General features: G+C 36.7%; 1 protein-coding gene across 1 annotated transcript in view; it reads left to right on the top strand.

Annotated features, from left to right (window-relative positions):
• Nucleotides 1-487: 487 nt before the first annotated feature.
• LOC134614438 (pinopsin-like) overlaps nt 488-9,216 on the top strand; it is a 275,580-nt gene continuing 266,851 nt past the window's right edge. The window contains exon 1 of the mRNA XM_063458217.1: nt 488-656. The gene's annotated coding sequence lies outside the window, so the exon portion shown is untranslated. The remainder of the gene's footprint in view (nt 657-9,216) is intronic.

The following is a 9,216-nucleotide window of genomic DNA, read 5'->3' as shown; positions in this document are numbered from 1 at the left end:
ACTCGTACTCATACCTTAATTAATATTAAATTAAATCCGAATTCAGCTAATTGGGTAAACCTTAGCAACCCAGTAATCATGATAATAAGGGTTACATTAGTAGGTTTCAATCTGCATTTAGGATGAGCTCTATACAAGGTGTAGATTTGTAATTAAACCCTTCATAAAATGCAATGTGTGAATGTGTGAGTGTAGCGTGGTTACCAAACCCCTGTGACATGTTTGTTTGTTTGATTGATGTGTGCCAATTTACACGTTAGCCATGCCTGGAGGACACTTTCTACTAAACTGCTAACGCTGACTGATAGCCACATGCGTTACAACCCATTAGTATAGCTTGGAAACACAAACACTAATCTCCTCCCACCAATCAGCGTGGAGAGCTCAGATGACGCTACTCTTCCAGGCTTCAAATCATTCTAGAATCCCATCTTACTTTCACTCCAACCCATTCCAGCTTTAGCAAGGGAAGTTCTGTGCTTGCATGTGTGTTAAGTGACAGCTGCTTTAAGCTTAACAGACTATGTGCAGATCCTAAAGGTTAACAGAAGATGGTGTCTGATGTCTGCATTTGGATTCAGTGGTGACAGAACTGACTCTAATGGAACTGAGACAGGCGTGAAAGTGATATTTGCCTTCTATCTTCAGACCTTCAGGTAAGTAAGGAATTGAAGCACTCACTAGACCTCTAGAATAGGTGATTGTATTCCCTGCACTTTGCAAGCAATGCCGCTTAGAGATACAGCCATTCTGTTATGAAGTGTGTTCCTTTGACTTGTGCAGAGTGTTTCATATGTCAATCTTCTTCTTGTCTACTAAGAAAGCCTATCGCCCTGTGTGTGCTTGCAGTATATCTTGTTAAATCATTGCTAATAATAATAACAAAAAAAAATTCTGGTTGTTTTACTGCACTTCATGATATATGACTGCTTTTATTAAAATGTACTATCGATAAAAAAAATTGATGATCTATTGAATTTAATTTTGTTTAATGTGGTGTAGGGCAAAGGTATACTGTACTTATGTTTACAAAAACTTATTCACAACATAGTCAAAATGAATAAGAAAAAAAAAGGATTATTAGATTAGCAACATATTTTGTATAGTCTGTGCATTTGTTCCAAAGATTCTTGATGGTGACAGCATACTTGAATGTAGTTATGTTATTGATTTAAGATGGATATGTGAAGATTTTTTAAATGATTTTATTTTTCTTACTGCACTTATATAATAAGTAATTACATCTCTGTAGATTCTCTGTATAGAACAGCTGTATTTATTTATTTGCATATCTATTTTGGGGAGAGTGTCAGCAGGAATTCATTTACAGTACAGAACAAGTTCTTTCTCAGGTCCACCTCTGTGACATCCTCATTGTACTGCAAGATATTACATGTTTATAGTGCAAAGCTAATTGCAGGAGTTGCAATCTAATGACAAGAATTGTTTTCTGTTTCCAGTGAATTAAGTCTGAACTTGTTCCCATCAACAAACAAAAGAAAACTCTAGGATTTGGTTGCTAAACACTGAATTATAGTGATTTAAAACCCAAATTCCAAAATGTAGGCTAATGTATTCAAGCTATGACTATAGTTAAGAGGATTTTTACAGATGCACAATGTTGGCTACAGTGCAGTTTTTTAATACAATACCGTCTGGGGCTTTCTCTTGATCTATATATTTTCGTACATTGCCATCTGGAGTGTGTTTTCCTTGCTAAGTTCCATGGAAGAGTGTGAAAGATTTGCTAGTTAGAAGAGTCATGGGGAATTGACAGTGGAATTGTAAAATGTACAGTAAATAGCTGATGTGGAAAACTCTTTAATTTTGGCTTTGTTGGAAATTTGCCATTTTCAGTTATTTTGGTCTTAATGTTGCATTTGCTGATGGTCAGTGGTCCACAACTCACTATTTAGTTATTAGATCCCATCAGATTTACATTTTATAAAGTGTTTTAAGTAGGGCAAAAAATACAGTAAATTCATTGACACTTCCAAGAAGAAGTGTCAATCTTTTTTCATAAACTTACGGATTCATTTGCACAGAGACAAATATCTAGAGAAGAAAATGAAGGGAACTATACAACCAGATCTAGATTGTGTGAATTTACAAACGTAATGTTACACCTGCTTCTGTGAACCCTAGTAGATGTTGTATTGCCTTCAGACAGCACTGGTTTAGGAATAAATATAGTTTTTTTTTTTTTTTTAAATACATATGGGAATTAATATCATTAAACTAATTTGATTACAATTGTAAAAATACAAACCTGTATTCCTAATGATATTGTGTTACCCTACCTATTTAGATAACCGGCCCCTCTGCGAGTGTTTAAAATGTCATATTTACTTCCCTTATACGCCGGGGTGTACTGGTCTTGCCGCAATAGCCTTGCCTCTTCAGCTGTCATCATCAGTCTTGATAATCTCAGCCAATCCAATGCTTCTCCATATGGAGGCTATTGAGCATGCATATCAAAACACTGCACTGTGCCAATCAAATGCTCTCTATGCGAAGCATTTATTTGAATAATCAATTCTGACTGTTTTTGCAGTGTAAGCACCTCTAGTGCCTGTCTGGAAGATAGCCACTAGAGGTATGTTTAACCTTGTAATGTAAACATTGCCTTTCTACAAAATGGCATACCACCCAAGTGTCCCTATTTAGGAGGGACAGTCCTTATTTTGGTCCAAAATCACTTTGTTTTCCTATCTATCCTAATGTCCCTCTTTTCAAAGAACTCCATATTGTTGGTATGTCTTAGTGTATAACTGAGATCCACAGCATCAATGCTCTCCATAATGTGTCTTTTAAACTACAATAAATGTGCTTAGAAATCAGTCTGTGTAAATAAAGACAAATTAAACTGAAGACTAGGGAGTAAATACATAATCGAAGGGTATTTACCATCTGGTAACAATTGTGTAAGAATCTCTTATATTGTAGCTAAATACTAATGGATAAAATGTAGCAAAAACCTCCATCTCAGTGCAGATCTCAATAATCATGTCTCTATATATTAAGTTATATGGCAGAATTCGCCTTAAATCAAAAGTTCCGGAGACACACCCATAGTCTTGATAACATAAAAACCAATACAACAGCTCCCAGTACTATCCTCCCAAATAGGGACTGGGCTTTATTACAACTGTGCCCACAGGGTTAGGGACTAATAGAGATTATACATAATGCCTCACAAAACAAAATCCACCTCAAACCAATCGGGTCATAGAGTCTGTGAACTAATAAAAAAAATCAAAAAGAAAATCTATATGTTCAATAGTTCAAATTACTTTACAGTGTTTTTTTGTTTAATCTGCAAACACTGAAACTTGACTTTCAATGCTTATTTCAAGATCATTTATAAATATGTTAAATAGAAGGGGTCCAAGACCAGAACAGCGAGGAACAGCACTTATCTCTTTTGTCCAGCATGAAAATTTACCATTAATGACCACTTTCTGTACTCTATTTGAAAGACCATGTTCTAACCAAGAACAAGAATTTTCATCTAGACCAATTTCTTTGTTTGAACACTAACCTATTGTGTGGAATCGTTTTAAACACCTTGGCAAAGTCCAAGTAGATCACATCCATTGCAACACCCTTCTCTATACTTCTACTTACTTCTTTGTAGAATGCAATTAAGTTAGTTTGACATGACCTATGTTTCATAAAACCATGCTGTTTTTTCTGATGACGTTATTCTCAATTAATTCCTGAATATTCACCTTTAATAAGCTTTTGTCCGTTCTCAAAGTTCTCATTATTTCTTTTTTGCTTTATCCTTTAATAACCTTTCAAATACTTTCCCAGCCATAGAAGTTAAGTTCGCAGGTCTATAATTTCAAGGCAAGGATTTTGAACCCTTTTGAATATAGGAATCTGCCTTGGTACAATTCCTGAGAAAAAAAGAATCTTGAAAGATTAAAAACAGAGGTTCACTTATTTCCACACTTGGTTCCTTAAGTACTCGTGGGTGAATATCAGCAGGCCCTGGAGCTTTGTTTATTAACTTTCATTAGTTGCTGCTGCATCTTTTCCTGAGTCATCCAATTATACATTTTCTGCAAGATTGCAGCAATCATTTGCATATCTATAACCATTAAGAAGAAAAATTAGAGGCACAGGTAATTGCAATACCTAAAGGATTAAATACTACAAATTATTTGAACTGAGCTGCAGCCCCTTACACTGTAGTTCCAGCAGTGTAAACAGTCAAATTTTAGAAAAAAATTAGGTCTGCGCTTCCAGTTAAAGTGTGCACAGAACGTGCTACCAAGAATTTATTTGAAATAGGAAACCGCAGACATTTCAGGCACAAGCCCATTTTTAATGTAAATGCCTTAAACATACAATGACTCTCATTGTACAGTGAATTAAGTTCCCAAGTGCGGCTCCCCAACAATTTAATACGATATTTGGTGTTTCTCCGCCATCTTGAAGCTCTCTTCCGGTTCCCACCAAGTATGTGCGTGGCGTCATGTTGTCGCACATCACGCATGCATGCTACTTGTGACGGAATGGTGCTCTGTTGCTAGGAAACGAGTACACAAAACAGACGTTTACTACAAAAATAGCCAAAAATTAAAGATAAAGATATGGAGTACTCAGTTAAACATTGTTTAAATGATCTCCAGAACAAGCTATATAGGACCTCGTTTTTTTTTTCTCTACGGTTGCATATTTATAACCATAGGTTCTTCCTTAATATATATACTGAGGAGAAAACGTTAGTTATTTAAATTCAGACTATATGGACAGGGATAAGCCTATCCAAATCGAGTGTGAAAGACAGGTAATAAACCTGGAATAAAGTGGAAAAAGCTATTTCCCTCACTCACATGGATGTCAACTGGTATAAAAAAGCCCCTATAAAAGCTAGAGGTATATATATTAAAACACAAGGATACTAGATCCTAAACATACCAGGAAATAAGTGGTGAAAATACAAGAAATGGAGAATAGTACAGGAAAAGTGCTGCCCCTAAATATAACACGAGGGAGGGGTGGCGCTGTTGACTAAACAGTGAATTCTCCAAATAGAAATGGTAGTTAAAAAGCTAAATGCATCTGAGGCTGATATTAAGTTACCTAGAAACATAGAATGTGACAGCAGATAAGAACCATTCGGCCCATCTAGTCTGCCCAATTTTTAAATACTTTCATTTCATTTTAATTTTATAGTAAAATATAGGTATAAAGTCTTTTAAATTGCATAATACCTGACCATTTTAATTGTCTGCCTTTTCCTTTAATAACCAACACCCCATCCCGGTTTTCATTGTAACTACACTTTCATTTTTTTTAAAATGATACCCCAAGGTATCATTTAAAAAAAATAAATACAAATAATAATGTAAAAAAAACTATTGTGCCACTTACAGAAACTTTATTTAGTCCCATTAATTGATTACACTGCATTATTAAGACTAAACAGTTATAATATCCAAATCAAATTATGATGTAGGGACAACTTGTGTTTCCATCTGTATCATTGGATACAAACCTTTGGACTGAGAGATGGGAGAAGTCTACATAGTGTGGATAAATACTGTACTATTTAAGGGAGTATATTTAGATCACACTAATTGATCTCACTCCTGTGGCATCAGTTAGATGTAATAAATACCAAATTGGATCAGGTATAAAAACACCTCATGCCACAGGTGAGGGAGAACCTATATTCATCTTGTTCATTTATCCATATCATTGGATAAGTATAACTGAGGTGATGGACAACATTTCCTCTACCTTAGCTTTGATAAACAGTCATCCGGAGACTCCATTTGACTCTATTTGGTCTATCTTAGCTTTGGCAGCAACATTTAGAAGATAGACCCCATTTATTATTATTATTATTATTATTGCCATTTATATAGCGCCAACAGATTCCGTAGCGCTTTACAATATTTTGAGAGGGGGGGGATGTAACAATAAATAAGACAATTACAAGAAAACTGACAGGAATAATAGGTTGAAGAGGACCCTGCTCAAATGAGCTTACAGTCTATAGGAGGTGGGGTATTAGAAACATTAGGATAGGAAATATCAAGTAGGAGTGAAGCAGAGCTGGAGGAGAGAGCAAAGCACTATTCCATAGGGACAGGTATGTAAGGGAGAGATTACTCTGGGAGGCCATACGCTTTCCTGAAGAGATGGGATTTAAGGCCCTTCTTAAATGATTGAAGACTAGGGGAGAGTCTGATGGCAGTAGGCAAGTTATTCTATAGGAGAGGAGCAGCCCGTGAGAAGTCCTGCAAGCGTGAGTTGGCCGTACGGGTGCGAGCAGCGGTCAGGAGGTGGTCGCGGGCAGAGCGGAGGGTACGAGGAGGGGCATACCTCTGGATCAGTGAAGAGATATAAGAGGGGCTGGAATTGTTCAGTGCTTTAAATGTATGGGTTAGCACTTTGAATTGACTCCTATAGGATACAGGGAGCCAATGTAAGGACTGGCAGAGGGGCGAGGTGTGAGAGGACCGACTGGATAGGAAAATCAGTCTAGCTGCAGCATTCATTACAGACTGTAGCGGGGCAGTACGGCTTTTGGGGAGACCATTCAGGAGAGGGTTACAGTAATCCATGCGGGAAATTACTAGAGCATGGACAAGCTCCTTGGTAGCATCTTGCGTAAGAAAGGGGCGGATGCGGGCTATGTTTTTGAGTTGGAACCTACAGGACTTGGCAACAAACTGGATGTGAGACTCAAAGGTGAGACCAGAGTCAAGTATGACGCCAAGACAGCGCGCTTGTAGGGATGGACTTATGTGGATATCACTGACTTGAAGGGAGAGTGAGAGAGGAGGATCAGTATTAGGAGGAGGAAAGACAAGGAGTTCAGTTTTAGAGAGGTTAAGTTTGAGAAAGCGTGACGACATCCAGTCAGAGATGGAAGAGAGGCAAGCAGTGACACGTTTACACAATTTTAGTAAGCTATATTTGGACGATAGGCTCTATTTGATCTACTTTGACATCTTCTTTACTATGATGATCTAGATCTACTGTTTCTAGGTGGACTATTTAAATATATGTATTTTTTGATGAGTTCACAGACCCTATGACCAGATTATTCTAAGGTGGATTTAGTTTTGGGACATTATGTGTACCTGGGTACACCTATTGGTCACTAACCCTGTGGGCACAGTTTTGCTAAAGCCCAGTCCATATTGGGAAGGGTAACAATGGGAACTGTTGTTTTTACTGTTAAGAATATGGGTGTCTCTCCTTAACTTTTTAAGAAGAATTCTGCCATATAACTTAATACATAGAAACAAAATTATTGAGATCTGCATGGAGGTGGAGGTTTTTGCTACATTGTATCCTTTATTATTTAGCTTTACTATAAGAGATTCTTACATAATTGTTACCAAATAGGAAATGCCTTTTGAAAGACCCTTTTTTCAGTTTAGTTTGTGGAGGGTTAAACCCATGACTGGCTACAGTCACCATTTTGCATCACAGTTGCGGTTGTATGCTATTTCTTCTATGTGTTTGTGTAAATAAGAGACATTGTTATTGTTCTAAATTAAATTTTAGTTGCGTAAATTGTTACAAGTCATCTAACATTACTCAGAACTGCCCCGTCCCTGGCCATCCCCACTTTCCCCCACTCACCTAATGCAAGGAAGACCAGACAGACTAGTCCATTTTCAAACACTGTCAGACCCAAAGTGCATGTCTATGGCTGAAGAATTTGGATATATACTAAGGGTAGTGATGAGGTTTTTCTAAGTTGTTTACATCTGCTTAATTTAATAAATAATCCCTTCTCTTTCCCATCTTGAAGAAATTATTATTCTATTAAAGATAGTTTTGAGATGGCATTTGCCCTTTAATTGATAAAAAATACATGAATGATACTATTCTGTAATTTGTTAGAAGACTAGTCTAGTTGCCCCTTCAATTATCTGCCCTTCTCATCAGAAAGGTGCAACTAATATGTAAGGCTTACATTCATAGCAACTTTTTCCATCTGATCTATGTTTGTGTGGGTATTTCTTATTTAGATGTTAACTGAGCTAACATTTTAAATGTGTTGTATGTTTAAATGTTGCATAATAATTAGATTTATTATAGCATATAATATCTGACTCTATAGGAGAGAGTTTGTGCCGGACCTTCCTTATTTTCACTGTCACATCAGCTCCTTGTTTCCATGGATACATGGTTTCCCTTCCTGTTTTTTTTTTTTTACTTGCTGCTTATTCAGAGAGCTTGAACCTATACTGAGGTTTTTACAAGCTAACATGATGGCCCATTATTAAGACAAATTGACGTCATGTCTAAAAAAGACCTACTGATAAAGACTCTTAATTATATAGAACTATAGGCACAAAAACAACTTAAGCTTAATGAAGCGGTTTTGTTGTATAGATCATGCCCCTACAGTCTCATGGCTTAATTTTCTCCTGCTCTATTAATAGCCTTCTACACCCTTCAGGAGCCTTCTGTGTTTGATTAAAGTTCAATTCACAGATCAGGAGATAAAAATTTCTACAACAAGTTAACTTCTGATTTACATTTTTGTTTTTTTCCAATGCAGGCTGTGTGAGTCACAGCCAGGGAAGGTATGGCTATAGCTGCATAAACATAAACAAAGGTGATTTAACTACTAAATGGCAGAGAAGTAAGATTGTAGGGGTATGATCTATCCCAGTGATGGTGAACCTTTTTGAGCCTGAGTGCCCAAACGCAATACATGCCAACTTTTTTTCCCTCAAAGTGCCAACACAGCAATTAAACCTATTTACTGAGGTTTAAGTTTAGAAAAAAACAACTTGTACAGTTGTCCGAACTAATTAACATCTTTTGTTTTAAAAGAAGAACACATCAACAGAGAGTTCAATGATACAAATTATAAATAATGATCTAAATTATAGTTAAAATTAAGCTAATATTTATTAATATCTCCATCAAATGCAATACATAGATACAATACATACTCACAGACTGCTGAACACATTCACACACGACTGCTGAATACATACACACACCACAGACTGCTGAATACACACAGAGACTGCTAGATACATACACATACAGACTGCTGAATACATACACACAGTCCGTTGAATGCATGCACACAAACATACACACAGACTGCTGAATACGTATACACAGTCTGCTGGATACACACAAACTGCTGAATACATAAACACACACACACACACACACACACACACACACAGAGAGAATGCCGAGTACACACAGACTATT

This window comes from Pelobates fuscus, chromosome 1 (genome assembly GCF_036172605.1).
Source record: "Pelobates fuscus isolate aPelFus1 chromosome 1, aPelFus1.pri, whole genome shotgun sequence".
NCBI classification, from domain to species: Eukaryota; Metazoa; Chordata; class Amphibia; order Anura; family Pelobatidae; genus Pelobates; species Pelobates fuscus.
This window is presented reverse-complemented; position numbering and strand designations above follow the sequence as displayed.